We start from the raw sequence: 19907 nt of genomic DNA, 5'->3' as shown, positions 1-19907 counted from the left end.
GTGAGAGGCTTTGTTACAAAAGAAGTGTCTCTGAAATTAGCAAGGTTAAAGCACAATTACATATTCCAGTTTGGAGAGATTTAATGGCGCATTTAAAAAATCAGAATATTGACGCGCAATATATATGTAATTACTGCGAAGGAAAATTTCGTAATGCAGTGATGCCTGCGTATTGTCTTTTAAATAATCTATATATGCAAGATGTTCCCGAAGTAATATCATCTCTTAACACGTTTGAAAAAATGCTTGTACAGAGAGTTAAGGCATTTCAAACTGTTGTTAAAATGGGAATCGTCATGAATAAAAAGTTGCCTCACAGACAAATGGTACAGAAAGTAAAAGGTAGAACGTTCCATTTACCATTACCTTTACAAAAAACAATGGACAAAATATGTTCGAATACTGATTCTATTAATAAAAATTTTGAAATATACATTTTAATTAGAGGTATTCCAACAAAATTCAAAGTTATTTGGGAAGAAATGATTAATGTTAAAAAAGTATTTAATGCTTTAATGTGGTTAAAACGTTACAATCCTCTGTACAAACATATTATACTGCCAGATACTTACGAAGGATTATGTTCAGAAAAAGATATAGAATTTTTTGAAATAAAAGAGACGGAAGATAATAGTGAATCTCTTTTGGATGGTAATAATATATTAAATTCAAAAATTGAAACACAAGAAGCAGAAAATAACGCGGAAGCTACTGTTGTCAATAATCAGGGTAAAGCAATGTTAACTCAGATTACTGATAACAATGATGGTTATTACGAGCAGTATACTATTCACCCTTTGTATGAAAAGAAATCGTGTGAAAGTGCTGCTGCGTTATATCAAATGTTAAAAATTGAAGATTCACCCTTGGACAATCGTGAAAAATCTTTAGATCTATTGTGTTTCCCAGATTTATATCCTTTTGGTGTTAATGGACAACACGAAACTAGACAGATTAAACTTCATGATCACGAATATATTAAATGTCGTTTGACATCTAAAGACCCTCGATTTAGATTAAATCTACAATACTTATTTCATTTATTAAATAACGCAAATAATCGTCAATTAAGTCGTGGTATTTACCATAAACTCAATGTAACTAATTTGCGAGATCAGTATACGGGTGTGCAATATTTAGAAGCAATGCATAAAGAATTATTAGAATCTAACTTGAGCACGATATTCTCCACTCTGAGAAATACGGAACAGTACTGGCGTAAACCACGAAGTGATTTATATTGTATGACACAATATTACGGACCAGCGACATGGTTTGTAACATTGAGTCCTAGCGAATGGGAATGGGATGATTTAGGTGAATATATTCGTGAAGTAAATGGATGGCATAATGATTCGTCTTGCATCAGTGTTCTCGTTGCTAGAGATCCTGTGTCAACATCGAGATTTCTCGATAATAAATTTCGGGCGATGCTTGATTTTATTTGTTCCAAAGATCATCCGATCGGAGAAGTTACACATTACTTTTGGCGGCGAGAATATCAAGGCAAAGGCATCCAACACTTTCAGTTGTTAATTTGGATAAAAGATGCTCCAATTATTGGTAAATCATCTGTTGAAGATGTTGCTACATTTATTTTACAACATATAAGTTGTAAAATGCCAGATAAAAATATTTCTCCAACGTTGTATAAACGAATTAATGCGTATCAATTACACAAACATAACGATTATTGTCTTCGTTCTAAGAAAACGGGGCGTAAAGTTATTCGTGTATGTCGTTTTGGTTTTCCTCGTGTTATTACGGAAACGTTAATCATCAAAGACGTTGTAAGTTCGATAGCAGGTAGAAAAAGATTAAAGCATAAAAGTAGGCTTTATGATCTTCCTCGAACAGATAATGAAGTTAATGTAAATGATTATAATCCTGTTCTTCTTACTGCGTGGGAAGGAAATATGGATATACAATTTGTTGGTGAAGAATCAACGTTGCTTACTTGGTACGTTACTAAGTATGTAAGTAAATCAGGAAAGTGTGAATTATCGGAAAATATCCTTGAGAGTACAGATCGAAAAAATAAATCAGTGGCGAGTTGTCTCTGGAACGTTGGTTCACGATTCTTAAATCATAAGGAATGTGGAGCTCTTGAAGCTGCCGATACATTGCTAGGCATTCCTTTATGTGGAACTGATCCAAAAACGACTATTAAATGGCTAGATGTTAGTCAAATACGATACAGAAAAGTCAAAAGTTGTAAGGAAGTTGAAGCTCTTGATGGAGAGTCAAAAGACATTTTTTGTCCATCTATAATTGACAATCATTATCCAAATAGACCGAAGGAATTTGAATCCATGTCCTTATATGAATTTGCACAATGGTATGATATTACAAAAATCAAACCAAAAAATAAAAATATTATATTTTACAAGATAGATAATTATTATCTTAAACAACGACAGCGTGCATATCATATTAATCATTATAAATATGATGTCAATACTAGGCCGGAAGATTATTTCTTTGCATTACTTCTTATGTTTCAACCATGGAGGAAAATAGAAGAGCTTAAAAATGGTTGTGATACTTATGCGGAATCATTCCACACTGTAAAATTACATCTTGACGAGGCATTGCAGTATCAAGAAAAAATGGAGGAATTGCGAAAAGCATTCGAAACTGCGAAGGAATTAGTTCAACAACAATTAGACGAAAAGCAACAGCATGTGTCTCATGATGATCCTGATAACCCGATAGGTGTTCAAAATGTTCAAGCTGGTGAGGCAATGCAAGATTTTAAAGATCTTGGTAATAAATGTAACGAACAGGTCAATATGTCTCAAATGATTTTAAAACTGAATGTAGATCAAAAAAGAGTATTTGACGTTGATTAGAGTCACTAGTACTGTAATTTCAAATGAAAAATCGTTACTACGATTATACGTTAGTGGAGAAGGAGGTATTGGTAAAAATTTCTTAATTAAAACTATTAAATGTTGGATAAAACAAAATCTCAACAAGGATACTGCTATAGCGGCACCTACCGGTATAGCAGCGTTTAATATAGATGGTTTGACAGTACATAGATTGCTTCAATTACCCGTTGAACATGGTCATACTCCTAAGTATAAACAATTAGCTGATCATGTATTGAAAGTTTTACGAGCAGATCTTAAAGATGTCGTCCTTTTTATAATTGATGAAGTATCAATGGTATCTAATTTGACTTTGTTGTATATACATCTACGATTATGTGAAATATTCGATACTACTGATTGTGATGATGGCTGGTTTGGTCGAAAGCATATTCTTTTATTTGGAGATTTGCTTCAGTTACCTCCTGTACATGAAGAACCTGCCTTTGTCAAATTATCGAATGAAAAAATTCAAAAGTTTCTTGGTTCCTTAAATGCTATTAATTTGTGGACTGCTTTATTCGAGTATGATGAATTAACGATCAATATGCGTCAACAAGGAGACGTATCTTATCGTGAATTACTCTCGAGAATTCGTATTGGTTTATCGACAAAATCAGATTGTAACACTCTTGAAAAAAAAAAATTATCTTTTAAAGGTAAATCTTTCGAAGCAAGATTAAACGAAATTAGTGATTTTATTGAAAGTTTGTCTTCTGATACCGTTTGTTTATTACCTACTTGTCATATGTGTGACGTTCTTAACACTGCGATGTTAAGTCATATTGCTTCAAAAGAAATATTATTAATTGCTGAAGATGACATTGATTGTATTCCATATATAAAGAAAAAAGTTAAAAAGGTATTGTCGAATAATGATGATGATAATAGTAGAACAGCTGGCCTTTCTAAACAAATTTCAATTAAAATTGGAGCAAAAGTAATGATAAGACGCAATATCGATGCTAGTTTGGGCCTTGTAAATGGCACAATTGCTACAGTTATTTCAGTTGTACAGGATACATCGACTGATTATATTGAAAAGGTTAAACTTCTTTTACCGTCTGGTTCAGAATATTTAATTGAAAGAGTGAAGGTCAAGTTTCAAGTCATGGATGGAGCATATGTTATTAGACAACAATTTCCATTATCTTTGAGTTATGGTATCACCATTCATAAAAGTCAAGGTTTAAGTTTACAAAATGCCATTATGGACATAGGTAACTCGGTATTTAGTTGCGGTCAGACTTGTTGCTTTATCCCGAGTAACGTCTTTAGATGGATTGCATTTGATTAATTATGACCCTTCGTCTGTAGTAGCCAGTGAAAAAGCGATTATCGAATATAATCGTTTAAAAAATTTATATAAACCAGAAGCACAAATTATTAATGTATCAAAAGAACGTTACCGTAAAGTTAAAGATGTGCCATGGACATTAGGGAAAACAATTATTTCTGTTCAACAATCAGCTCGAGAACAAGTTCAACAAAGTTTTGGAAATTGGATTATACATGGTTTCCAAAATACTGATAAAATTTCATGCTATGCAAATTCTTCATTACAATGTATATTTCATTTAAATATTATTAGAAAACAATTGTTTAATTTTGATAATTTGGATGTTTTAAGTACACTAGCGCATCGATATGAAAGCGGAATGCGCAATTTGAATACCTGTACAATACGAAAAGATTTAGGAGAGTACTTTTCGACTGATACTAAACGAGATGCGTTTGATTTTCTTAACGCTCTTTGTACAAAATATGATTATATAAAAAATTTGGTAGAACATCAAATTACTTCTACTAGTCGATGTAAAATATGTAGTTACATAAATGTTAATACTTATAATCAGGTAATCCTTTCAATTCCTATTAGCAATGTAAAGAAAAAAAGTATTAATTTTAATGATTTACTGAATATTTCATTTTTACGTTTGTCTAACTCTGAGAAATCTTGTGAAAGTTGTGGAGCAAATATGTCAATTAAGAATATAATAACAAGGACCAAACAGATACTTATTATCCGTTTAATTTTATTTTCACTACAAAACGGTGTATTAGAGAAGATATCACAAAAATTGAATTTAACTGCTGTTCCGACAAGTAAAATATTAATATCTGGTCAAGAGTATAAAGTTATGAATGCTGTATTTCATCACGGTTCATGTATCCAAAACGGTCACTTTACAAGTATGTGTAGAGTAGGATCATCTGGTAAATGGTTTGAAAGTGATGATATGCAAGTTACAAAAAAGCAATGGCCTAGGGGTGCTAAAGATATTTATATATTATTTTTAGAAAAAATCGGTAATACATAAAATAAATATCAAGATTTATTAAAACAGCAACTTCAATAGTAAAGTGGAAGGCAAATCTTGTAATGTTGTCAGCAATCGAGGACTAGCTTCATTTACAGTACACATCATTCATTCATCATTCTCACCAATGTACAAAAATATCTAAAATATTTATATTAATAAACAAATATAATTACAAATTTTTATATCATCGGCATTACTTTTTCACAATCTTGTATAGTTAAAATCATGTATTTTATTACAAACAAATTAAATATTGCTTAACACTACAAAACGCATGATATCAGTACAAAATTACCTTTTCAAAAAAAGGTAAAAAAAAGGTGCCAATTTATGTGTGTGTGCGCACCTTTTCTTTAATTTTTCTTAAAAACCAAAGTGGTACTATTTTTTGTATTTTACCTGAAAATTTTTTCCATGTTAACCCATGTGGTAATTTTACCTTTAACTTCATTTCTACAAAACAAAAGTAGTACTACATTGTACTTTGTAGTTACATTGAAAAATTTTCCTATTCCAACCCAAGTGGTATGTATCTTTACAATCTTGCTAACTTAAAATCATGTATTTTATTACAAACAAAATAAATATTACTTAACACTACAAAACGCGTGATATCAGTATAAAATTATCTTTTCAAAAAAAGGTAAAAAAAAGTGACAATTTATGTGTGCGCGCGCAACTTATCTTTAATTTTTCTAAAAAATCCCAAGTTGTACTATTTTTTGTATTTTAACAGAAAATTTTTTTCATGTTAACTCATGTTGTAATTTTACCTTTAACTTTAATTCTACAAAACAAAAGTAGTATTACATTGTATTTTGTACTCATTTAAAAATTTTCTTATTCCAACCCAAGTGGTATGTATATTTTTTAAAAACCCAAGTGATCGTTGAAATAACTATATACTACTTTTAAGAAATAAAAGTGGTAGTTCTTTATATTTTTATTAAATAATTTTATTCCAACCTAATGGTATGTATTTCAAAAAATTTTTTAAATTATGTTATTTAATTTGAGTGATACATAATTTCCAAAAAATGTGTGAAATCTTTAAATTGCGCCAATTACAAAGAGCATATTTAAAATAAACACTTCATATTTTTATTTTTCTATAAAACCCAAGTGGTACTATCTTTGTATTTTAACAAAACAATTTTTTTATACTAACCTATGTGGTAATTTAACCTTTAACTTTAATTCTACAAAACCCAAGTAGTACTACTTTGTACTATGTATTCTCATTGCAAAATTTTTTCTTTGATTCTATAAAACCCAAGTGATAGTATCTTTAATTTATGTCTAACCTAAATGATACTATTTTTGTATTGTTTAATTTCTATAAAATCTCTTATTCAAACCTGAGTGGTATTTACTTAAAATATATATCTTGAAATTGTAATAAAACTAATTCAATCTAAATAATGTGCATTTTTTCCAAAAAAAGGAAAAAATCTTTAAATTGCGCCAATTATAAAGACAATATATAAAGACAATATTTTTGCTATAAAACCCAAGTGATAGTATGTTTAATTTTTATACAAAACCCAAATGGACTTTCTGTCATTGAAAATTGTCATTGAAAAAACTTATTTTAAAAACTCGAGTGATAGCATCTTTAATTCTCATTGAAAAATTTTATTCCAACCCAAGTGGTATTTCCTTAAATAAATAATATCTTAAAATTGTATTATCTAAAATTCAATCTAAATGTTTAATTTAATCAGAAAATTAAAGAGGAGGTAGTACAAAATCAGACAAATTTATTAAAACATTTTTGTAATAAAACGCAAGTTGTGATATTATTAATGTTTTCTAAAACAAAATTCAAGTAGTATTTATGTTTGTATTCCCATTGATAAATCTTTCTGCTTTAACCCAAGTGGATGTATTTAATTTTAATAAGTTTTAATGGAATATATAACATTTTATTTCAAAGAATTAAAGAGAAAACAAGACAAAATGAGAAAATTTCATTGAAATAAAAAATTTTTAATGTGCACAAAATTGGCGCTGCTAGATAAGGACAGAATTAAGAGAAGAATTGAATAAAAAAGAATATGATAAATATAACAAACAGCTTATGCATATGTCAGAAATTTGGGTAAATATGCGGTTTAAAATTAATAAAAATAGAATAGGTTTATATAAATGTAACAGTGTTAAACATGTTGTAAATGCGAATATTAAGAGTAGGATAAGTTCAGAATTGTAAGATATGTTATATTACTATAACTATTACATTTTACAACTTTATATTTATATACATCTAGCAGCGCCAATTGCGCGCGCGCGCGTGTGTATATGTACACATAATATTAATTATAATTAAAACAAGTTAAACATCGAGTACTGAAACAAAATAATTTTTATTCCCTGAAATATGATAATTACATGTTTTTATATTTAACAATTTAGAAATTTTTATAAAATTTAATTATGTTGAATTATTTTCACGCGATAAAATAATTTTATATGCCATGTAATGCGTATCAAAACCTAAAGTAATGCATCTTTTGTAACAAACAAATATATGTTGGTTTTCATCTAATAAAATACGAGTCATTATTCCAAATAACAAATTGTTTTCATCTTGATCTATGATGATTAGAAAATTAGTTTTAAATAAAGTATTATTGTACTGTACCCAAGAAATTTCAATCAAGCGTTTACTATTTATTTGAGAAATGTTGGTTAATTCAACAGACGTTTTTTCAATTTTTTTTCCTATTTTTAATGAATCATCAAGGCTTTTTTTAATTAAAAATCTATAACAAAAATGTAATTGTAATTTTGTCGCAAGTGATAAAATAATATTTTTCCAAAAAGTTACAATAGATGCATAAGTTTTCGTTAATTTGTGGAACGCTTCATACCGAATAGAAGACAAATTTCTTAATGGTCCCCCTTTTCGAATAATTAGAGGATAGTGAACCATGAAATAAAATTTAAGTTTTAATTTTTCCTTAAATAGTTGCATGAACATTTCAAGATGTGAACGAATTAAATATCTCAAATAATTAACTTGATCTTCAGATATTATACTTTCTGTGGATATTTTGATAATTTCGTACAATGTAAGATAGAAATCCCAAACTTCGTCATAATCGGGTACAAAATCTCCGATAATCATAGAAAGATAGCACACCAATGCTGACATTTCTGCTTCGGTCATGATTAAATAACCCTTATTAATGTGTTTGCTTCTAATAAAAGGAATTTTATTTCCTCGATCAAAATCCAATTGATGATTGAAGTATTTAATTCGTTGATTGAAATGTTCCAATGTCATATAATTTTTGTTCACACAATGACGTATGATCCTTGCGAGATTGTATCTGCATACGCCTTCAAATAGATCATGCATTATATCACATGTATAATTTATCGTGCAATCGAAATGAGGTATTTTATTAAAAATACAGTCTTCTTCTATACCATGTGAAAAATTTTTGATATCTTTAGCATAATTCTTGGACGTATGCAATAAATTTTCATCTTCAAAAATTCCGCAACAGGTTGTAGATTTCGGAGTTGTAGATTTTCTACAAATATGACAAAAATATTTGCTAGCAAAGCTTTCATTAAAACCTAAAAGATTATTTAAACCTAAAATATCTCCTATTAAAGCAACTACAACGAAATGTACTTTAGTTTCATAACCCTTTGTATCGCAGATAAACGATTCCTGTGTTACTTAGAAAACTAATAACCTTATCAAAACATTTACTATTTCCAAAACGCGTTCTATCAAATGAATAAATGAATTATATTAAAAAAATATTTTCTAATAAAACGGCACATTCATCAGGTAAAGAACCGCTATAGAGCCATACAACGCATCTACTTTATGAATTCCGGCTGCAGTTCCTAAAGGATTTCCAGTTTCAAAATCATCGTAATACAAAAATAATGGAATTACTATTTAACCTACGTAATATTTTTGTTATGATTTCCAAATAATCCTATCGCAAACACTAGTATACATTTTATTAGTATATAAAGATGAAATGTCTGTATTAATACTATTTATTACTTTTTCATAAAATCCAGGAAGTTCTAATTGACATTTTAGTATTTCACGCATTTAAACAATCTGTCCTTCGCATTTTTTGATAGTTTGAATTGTCTTTTGTCTATCTTTTTTATCATCATACAAATCACTTATAATGAATGATTGCGGTGGAATAAAAATATTCGATTTTTTTAGATACTCAAACATTTTGTATTCTGTACTTATGTCCTTTAATATTGAAATATCAAAACAGTTATCTAAAGCATCATGAAACTCAAAAGTTAATTGCTTTTTCAATTTATTATGATAGTGTTCTGAAACATTTTGAATGGTTTCTTGCAATTCTTCGACAATTTCTTGAACAACACATTAGGAACATTAGGTTTGTTATATAATTTTGCGATAAATATTAACACATAATTTCGAATATTGTCAGTCTCTAATATATCATTATTTGAGGAATTTTGATCATCTACTGACATTGAGAAATTTTCATTTTTAGTAAATTCGGCAAAATAAGTTTTTTTAATATGTGACATATTTTGAACAGCTTTATTCGAAACAGATTTTGTTCGATCAATTTTAAATGAGCATTCTTTTACGTGTTTTTCCAATGCAAAAAATCTAAAAAATTTTCTGTACCAATTAAAAAATATACATTTATATGATATTTCAAATGAATGATAAGATTTCAAATGCTTTAGGTGAATTTGAGTATCTTCAGAAATTTTTTTTTAACAGAATTGACAGTCCATTTTAAAATTGAATTTTACATCTCCATATTAATTTTATTTTTATTTCTTCAATTTGTTGCTATATTTGAATTCAGATTTATATATAGTGGAATCTTTAGTTTTTTCGAATTAGTTATCACAATAATTTGTATGATAAATATAATATTATATATTAAAAAGACCTTATTTTTTATAGTAAATAGAACACGCATTATATGAGATATCTTAAAAAATTATGATCAATTTAAATGTTTTCCGAAATGTGAGAAAAACTTAACCTTGTTTTATTTTGTGCAAAGCACTGCAAACAAATGGAATATTTTCATTCAAAGCTGTATAAATTTCATAAACACCCCACTGAATTAAGTACCACAAATTCTCCCATTCTTTCGGATAACATGCGTTAAAGGTAATGAATATCTTAAAAAGTACATCAATGGCTTTCAATACCGATGGCATCTCATACATGGTTTTGTCAATACGCACATATACTTTTTCGATCATAGTTATTTCAGATCTAACAATGATAATAAAGGGCTGCATTGTAAGATTCATGTGGGACAACTTATTCTGTTTGTACATGCAGACATTTTCAATGTCTCCAGGTATCTGAAGGAATAAAAATCTATTTTATTAATACTGTGTCTTATTAATATATTAACAAAAAATATCATCAATGCTATGTATTTTAGATTAAAATATTAACAACAAATTAATATTGATAAAACCCCAAATGTCAAACTAACCTTGCAATGAACAAGAATGCCATCTCGGCTTTCAGAAATTGTGGGCTTCTAAACAGTCCTGCGATCTTCTGTTTTTACACGAATTTTTATTGATTTAGGAGCTATGATAGTTGTTAATATCCATATTTGAAGAACTGTTTTGCTGTCTGAAATACACATTATCATTATATAAAAACATCTAACAAATTACTTCTTTATAAATTAATAATAAAAATTAAGTAAATAATATACACATTTACCTAGATTTAATGATTCTGATTGCATCAAAATTTCATTTATTTGATCTGCTGTAGAAATTTTTTTTTTAAACAAATTATGAAATTTTGCAAAGTTCGAATTCCATGATATAATGAGTTTATCTTTATATTCGGGATACTTTTTTTCAAAATCTCTTTCAATCTGTGAATATATAAGAATATTTAACTATAATAGGTAATTCATATACGTGAATGCAATAAAAAAATATAAATTAAAAGTAATAAACGCCAGTGTAGTTATGTTATTACCAATGTGTATCCAAAATTTGAAATCAATAGCGGTCACTTTTTAATTATTTCATTAACGTTTTTGAACAATTTGTTAGCACAATCTTGTGAACGTAACACATATGAGTCATCTTATTTATTGATGACTTCTTCTGTAGGATACTGATTATGGATTAACCAGATTCTACTTTATTCTGCGACTTGTAAGGCTAAAAATTTTACAATGTTTAAAAGAAGAATAACAAAAAAAAATTACAATTCAGTATTTTATATATTTAGAAGTTTTAATTCTAGTTTAAGTTAAATATGAGTACTTGAGTTGACAGGATTGTTGTCTTGTTCAGCATCACTGTTTGAATCATAAGTCTTGACAGAATTAATAAATTTTAAATCATTATTATAACGATCAACTAACTTTCCTTTTGAAATGTCGGCTTTATTTTCTTTTGAATTTTTTTTACGAATCGGTGGTACAAAGTAAGTTTCTTTACACTCTTGTGGGCAGATTTTTATAATTTCATGAGAAATTTTATTAAAATCTTTATTTTCAAGTGATCTTGAACAGAAAATATTTTTTATTTATTAAATAACATTAAAATAAAATAAAGTTTTAGCATGAGCAAAATATAGAATTATCATTAATATTCATAAATAGCTTTAAACTATAAAATAACATATTTACAAATACTATAATTTATAATGAAGATTTTTCCAAACCAAACAAAATGAATATAAAAATAGAGAGATATCACTGAAAGATATATGTTTAATGATTTTATCGGAATATTACAAAAAAATAATTTTAATTAATAATATAACAAAAGATTTTCTTGGAAGTGAGGATGATAATAAATATATATTAATAAATAAAATAGAAATTAAACAATAAAATATTATCTTTACCTGATATTTGAGTTTAGAAAATAAGCAACAATTATTTGGCATAGAATTGATTGGCATGATAAAGTATTTCCATTTTCATGTATTTGGAGAAGAGTTTGTCCATACGCATTTTGTGACAGAATATCCTTCAAATTAAACTCTTCGTTATTAATTTTTATCTTTTTTGAAGATGGTTCGCAATTAACAATTTCTAAATTTTCTTGGCCATCATATCTTGTATATCAATAATTATAGGTTTTTTTTCAATTAAATCAACGAACATTAAATTCGAGCTACTTGAAGAATTTAAAACATTAGATGTTTCGTTATATTTTTGGAAAAGCAATTAGAATTATTATCACATAAAAGACATATTATGTAATATAATAAAAATTGTTAGAATTTTTTATTTGTAAAACGTAAAGGTTAAAAGCAATAAAAATAAAACTTACATAGTCATCGTATTTTCTACGAAGTTTTATTCTATTAATGAGAATGGGAATTAAATCCTCAAAATCACGCGAATTGCATTCTTTTAAGAGGTTATTTAAACTCTCTAGGTCATCAAATCCATTTGCTGTATAAGATAAATAACAGGCTGATTTACATAAAGAAAATAAAAGCAGTAAACTTCTTTAAATACATTATGACAGTGTCTTATGTGCATTTATTGCATAACTACGGCAGAAAAATATATATATTGCGACGTTTTTACCCGAGTAAAAAATGTGAACCTTGTGAATCACATTTATTCTATTTGAGCTAATTTAAGTTAATCATTGCCGAGAAAATATTGTTAATATCAATTTATTAATCAAATTTGTCACATTGAAAAAGAGGAGTTAATAACTATTACCAAATGTAGCAATACTTACCAAATTTGTTTTCAATGTACTAAAAATTTTGTGACTATTACTAAATTTCGTAATAGTTATCACATCTCCTTTTCAGTACGAGCTTCTACAAAAAATGACTAGCTTAACGCATCGAACAGAGACGGGCAAAAAATAAAGCTATCAGAATTCGCGATCAAATTAAGAAAAACATATATAAAAGATATGATAATTGAAATTAGAAATTTTTCAATTAAATTTAATGCAGCATACAGGAGAATTGATATCAATCTTTTGATAAAGGTTAAGTTAGATAAAGTTAAGTTTGATAAAATTAAGTTAGATTAGATTGTTATGGATCACAAGAAATTATACTTTTAGAAAAGAAGAAACTCTACGTACCTTTTAATACATCATTGAGATGGGAAAGCCCCCATTGTATTAATAAATTTTCTAATGAACTTATATTAAAATTCGAGGTGGATTGCATCAATAATTCTCAACCGCACTTTCTCACGTTATTCACAATCACTCTGGTACGCAGTCAATTATCAACTCCAAAAGCGACTAACTGAAATACTGAAATCACACTCACAAACTTTTGAAACAAATGCGACGCGGCGCGACGCCCCGGGTAGAATTTTGTCGAGGCGTGCCCCAAGTCTGTAAAGGGCCTAAACAGGCATTCCCTAAAATAGGATCGCCAATATTGGGGCTAGATAGGCATGTCGTAAAATAGGCATACCATTGTCGGGCCTAGAAAGGGACTAGAAAGGCAAATTCTGGATAGAATTTCCTTAATAGGCCCAGAATAGGCACTGGCGTGGATGCCACTATCAAGGTCTGCTAACGTCGGGCCTAGAAAGGGATTAGAAAGGCAAATTCTGGATAGAATTTTTTTAATAGGCCCAGAATAGGCACTGAAATGGATGCCAGTATCAAGGTCTGCTAACGTTGGGCCTAGCTTCACTTTGCATCGTAAACAAGAGCAGAGTGTGGGGTAATCTTCATCTTGCATGGAAAGTTGAAAACCTTTTTCGTTCGGTTTGTGAAACATTTTTTGTTAATAACATTTTAACGAGTAACGAGCAGCGGCTAATATCTCTTGAAAGTCTGCACTTAGAGTTATGATCTTGACAATATATGTGTAACAATACGCCCCTCCACCGTGCCGCCACTCCGGACCGACCAACCGTCGAACGCACCGCAGCCGAACACGTGTATCTTACGTAAGACCTACGCGCGTGCAATCGGCTTACGTAAGACCACCGCATGCTACCGCGCGCGACCGACGCGCTACGCGCCGCGTTCCGAAAGCGCTCCCACTCTAGCCGGCCCGTCCGCGCGCGCTGATTGGTCCGTCCAGCCGCGCGGAACGATATATAAGCCGGCAGTGGGCAACGTAAATCAGATCCGTCCGAACATCCGATCTCATCGGATCCTCTCCAGCGCTGGGCATACTCGGCGCCTCCTAGCTCGGGGATTCTCGAGCACCTCCTCGGGAACGGGCATTCTCGTTCCAGCCTTCCCGCGACGGGTAAAATCGTCGTCCCCGAGGCCGGGTATGCTCGGCCAATCCGATCCGCTCAGCCGTGCGACGGGCATTCTCGTCGCGCAGGCCATCCAATCCGATCAGCCGTGTGACGGGCATCCTCGTCACGCGGCCAATCCGGACCGTCCGGCCGGACAACGGGCATTCCCGTACGTCCGGCTAAATCCGATCCGAATCCGTTGCGCCGTGCGGCGGGTATTCTACCCGCACGGCAATTCCGTTTCCGTTCGGCTGGACGACGGGCATTCTCGTCGTCCGGCCACTCCGACCAGACCGTTCCGAGTGTCCCCGGGAATTCTCGGGGACCGTCCGCGCCGACACCGATCCAGTGTCCGCCACCGTACCTCCCGGGCTAACCCCGCGAGATGAGGCCGAACCGGCCGCCCCCGTCGACAGCCCGCGCACAGCGCGAGGGCGTCGAAACCGAGACCGTAACCGGTCAACCGCACGGGCCAATCGGGCCCCGAGCACGGCAGTAGAGTGGACCGCCGCGCGGCCACTCTAACAAACGGATACCGTACGCATAAAGCGTAAACCGAAGCCGTCCGTAGATCACACGACTCATCCGAGCCGTTACACTGCGATAACCGCGAGTCCGTTCCGACATCGCACGTTCCGCCGCGAACGATGTATATAGATATATGTTGTCGAACCGAGCAACCCCGCTTGCTACTTACGAGCGCAAAGCGCCTAGTCACCGTCCGTCCGTTTCCGAATTGTTAAAGTCCTTCCGTTTAGATATTAAGTACCGCGCAAATACGTTGCGACTGTTATCTTAAATTCACGCGGGCCGACGACCGCACAGTTAAGTGCCGCGACACTATGCAAATACTACGTGATCGTTCTCTTGATTTCCCGCGGGCCGACGACCGCGCAATTGAGGGCCGTAATGTTATACAAGAAGCTCAGTATTATCCGATAACGATATCGGAACTGTATTATTTCATTTTGTACTAAAGTATAGCTAAATATATTTGACCACTTTCATTTTTACTACCAAAATACGGCGTTATCATTTCGACACGAACCCGGACATCCGGCGAGCACATCCGAGCATCCGCTCCTGAACCCAAAATCCCGTAACCGACACCGAAAAAGTACCAGCGTTACATATGTCAAGTTGAAATTTGTCGGAAATAATTCTTCTATACTAAATAATGTCTCTGAATGGAATATCATAAATAGTGCTTTAATATGCGCAAATATGGATATTTCTAATAAGGTCTGCCATTGAGCTTAGATATGACCAAGCAAGGAAAATTCTGAATAAAAATTTATAAATAGATATGGATGTCCGTACAAAGCATGTTCAAAAGTCTATGTATTCATAGGATCTAGTTACTGTTTAGTTTATTTAATTCAATTTGTTTAAACTCTTAAAGAATTTTATTTTGAAGTCTTAAGTAAAATTTATCATAAAATAAATTTGAAATAACATCAGAATAACTATGATTTTGCTTCTTAAAAATAATATTTAAATAGAAAGATTCACACAAATAGACTACAAGTCTACATTTTAATTTTGTTATAAAGAGATTATTTTGAAAATTTTAAATAAAAAGAAACGATTATTTATCAACAAATAGATAAGTAACACATAATTGTAAGATATTTTGATGTAAGTCACCGTATTTTAAATGCATGAAGTATTTTACAAATTTTTTGTAATTTTGAATCAAAAAATAGAAATAAGTAAATAAGAAGAAAAGAAATAAAGAAATTTCGAAATAAATATATTAAAAATTTTTATATTTACATTATTATATATTATGTGTGAAGTAAAGGTATAACACAAATAGTTTTATCTTCATTCAGCTGATCTGATTGTGTAAATAAAGTAACTAATTTACATTTTACATGTTCTATTGGTACATTAATTTCTCTAGTAGGATCTTCGTCTTTAATTCTCCATATATTCATACGATCTGATCTAAATGGATACATATACATAGCTCTTTCTTTCTTCAATTCTTTACCTGTTATCATAATGTTTAACGAATTAATCGGTCTTGACAATAATTCTACCATTACGCATGTTTCATCTTCTAATAGTAATACGTTATCAGGATAAGTATTTTTTATTGTAAATTCTTTATATTTTAGTGACTTAATATTAAAAGTATTATGTAACAATTTTTCTTTAATTATCTGTATAACAGGTGGAATATTAGGTATTTCTCTGTTTACAAGATACTTTTCATGAAGTCTGCGACATATTTGAGCCAGAACATGGTTTCCTGAACGAACAAGTTGTTTAATATTACCCAGTACACTTTCAAAAGGAAAACATGTTATTTTACTTAAATTACATTTTAGATTTGTAACATCATCAGCCAAATGTATCAAATTGTGCATATTTATTGATTGTGATTTTTTTCCATAATATATTTGGGCTAATTTAACAAATTTGTGAAGATATATTTTTGCTTTTTCGGAATATCTCAAAGCATATTCATCATTTGATAATATGCGACATGCAGCATGAAATAAAAGAAAATGTTTAAAAAGTTTCGGTTTTAATAATTTCTTAAAAAGCAAAGGTCCACTATAAAGGAGGATAAATCTGAGTTCAGTCGCTTTTAATTTAGCAAAATATTTCACTAATGATCTCGTTTTACGTTGATATTCACAAGGTATTTGTTCTGACATTTTTACCGATCTTTCTGTTAAAATTTGTTTTTGGCGATAATTAAACTTGAATGCTGAATTTTCAAGCCAAAATTCAAGTAATTTTTTCATAATTCCAATACAGCACAAATGCATAAAGTCGAGTACAAATTTATGTATCATGTCTATTGGAGGCTTAATTTCTAAAAGCGGTGAAACTCCAGTGTGATGCTCAGGTTGCTCTTGCATTCGAAAACTCCTGTCTGTTCTTTCATCACAACTATCAGAAGTGAATATCATTCTTCTCTCAAATCTTTCACCTCGTATAAGACATCGTTCACATGCAAAATAAGCAGTGTGACTTTTGCACTGTTTTAAAAAAGATCTGGCTGGTGTATCGCATGTAAAACATTTTATAAGAACTTTAAAGTGTTTACCATTAATTTCTGTACCGCTATTTAATGTATTTATTTCATTTATAAATTCCTTCAAAAATAGTTCTATAGTACCTGGCTTTTGATCACCACAATATATAGCAACAGGAAATGGTTTATAAATGTCTGGAGAATAATCAATTTTTGCTAAAATTATCCATAATTGTTTTAAACTAGAACGAAATAATGGCATTCCATCTACGTTTAATATTAAATAAATCTCTTCATTATGAAGTTCAACATTTATGTTCTCAATTCCTTTTTTTATACCAAAATAAACGAATTCTCCGTCTCCTAAGCGTTGAATTTCATATTGTGCCGTTTTTGTACCAAGAAATGTTTTAGATGAGTTTGGCAATTGTGGAATTAAACGTCGCCTTAAAATATGCAATAGTTTATCTAAATGTGTTGCTCGAATATTGCAATCAACAGCCCATGTACGAAGCTCACTAATTTCATCCAATTCTTTGTTATTGTCGCAGTCAGCTTGAGAATATTCAATATCTATTTCGTCAGCATTGTTGTGTTCATCAGATTCATCGTTATCCTACAAAAGAAAAATTTTAATTGGAATTTAAAAGAAATATAAAAGAAACTTGTTAATGCATAAAACAATGTAGAAATAACGTAGTAAGTACTTTTTAATGCTTCGAAAATACAATCATATCAATGAACATTATATATATATTTATTTATATTAAGGAGAGTTTTCTCCTGTAAGTTAGATTTATATATATATTACAAAATATTTGAAAGAGCATATCAAATGTAAATTTTTATTTGTATTTTATATGAAACAAATTTTTCTATTTTAATTCTTTATCATGATATTAACAATAAATTGATACTTAAAGTATTTGATAGCAATGATAAAATTTGAAATCTCTACAAACAAATTACATTATTTTATACATTTAACTCACATTATGACTATATATATTACTGTTGTCATTATCAATGTCAGACACGTCTGCAAAATGTTGTTCACATTCAATATTGCTTGTATAAATGTTATGTTCCATTAATTCATTATTCTGTTCTCCTTCAGAATTATTGGATGTATCACTCGAATTATTTTTTAATTGTTCTTCCACCATATGTTCTGCCACCATGTGTTCTGCAAATTTATCAAAATCTTGTTTTTTTTAGAAATATTTTTATAAATATCCTATTTTTTCATTTCTTAATAAAAATAATGAAAAAGTATATATTATATAATTATTATATAATATATTAAAATTTATCTTATGTAAAATATAAAGTAATTATAAAATTTATATCAAATAAAACAAAATCTGTGTAATGTTATTAATAACAATAAACATTATAGTCACAATAACCATTATAGTCACTGTATTTATTAATTACTTAATTTTACTTACAACAAAAACCATACTAATTTTATTTTTTAAATAAAAATAGAGATGTAAGATGATGTGGAAATCTTTACCTGCTTTGCGTTCATTTTCATCTTCAAATGTTTCTAAATATCTTTTTTTTACTCTATACTTATGAACACGAAGTCGTGTTAATTTCCTTTTATACATTTTTCACAGATTAATTGTAATAGATAAAATGTGATATGTCGTTATCTGTATTTTTAATTCTTTTTGTTTAAGCGGAGATCTATTGAGTAAAAATTAAATAATGTACAAAAATCCAATCAACATAAAATCTAGAAAATTATTTGAATGATTTTTCTCTTACCCTTTCTATGTCTTCAAGGTTCACACCGTAGTTTATTCTTAATGTTAACAATGTTCATAATGTTTACCATGCAATGTCCACAAATTTGTGATGGCGACAACGCGTAGAAGTATCAGACTCTTAGTCGATAGCTACGCACGTAAGAATCACCCAGGATCACCTTTCTATACGAGCTTCTGTTAGTCGAACTGAACTATGCGGGATGAATACTAGTTTCAGACACTAAAATGAGGGCGGGTCAAGAATTGCAACGCTTTATATATCGTCATCCTTTCTATAGTATTCGACTCGACATTTGGCAACGATTACGGCGGGCTCGTATATGGTGTGTGTGTGTGTGTGTGTGTGTGTGTGTGTGTGTGTGCGTGCGTGCGTGCGTGCGTGCGTGCGTGCGTGCGTGCGTGCGTGCGTGCGTGCGTGCGTGCGTGCGTGCGTGCGTGCGTGCGTGCGTGCGTGCGTGCGTGCGTGCGTGCGTGCGTGCGTGCGTGCGTGCGTGCGTGCGTGCGTGCGTGCGTGTGCGTGCGTGCGTGCGTGCGTGCGTGCGTGCGTGCGTGCGTGCGTGCGTGCGTGCGTGCGTGCGTGCGTGCGTGCGTGCGTGCGTGCGTGCGTGCGTGCGTGCGTGCGTGCGTGCGTGCGTGCGTGCGTGCGTGCGTGCGTGCGTGCGTGCGTGCGTGCGTGCGTGCGTGCGTGCGTGCGTGCGTGCGTGCGTGCGTGCGTG

General features: G+C 31.2%; 1 pseudogene; it reads right to left on the bottom strand.

Annotated features, from left to right (window-relative positions):
• Positions 1-10195: 10195 nt before the first annotated feature.
• LOC113005651 lies at positions 10196-10953 on the bottom strand (annotated as a pseudogene).
• Between the last annotated feature and the right edge of the window lie 8954 nt (positions 10954-19907).

Source organism: Solenopsis invicta, chromosome 3, assembly GCF_016802725.1.
Source record: "Solenopsis invicta isolate M01_SB chromosome 3, UNIL_Sinv_3.0, whole genome shotgun sequence".
Taxonomy (NCBI): Eukaryota; Metazoa; Arthropoda; class Insecta; order Hymenoptera; family Formicidae; genus Solenopsis; species Solenopsis invicta.
This window is presented reverse-complemented; position numbering and strand designations above follow the sequence as displayed.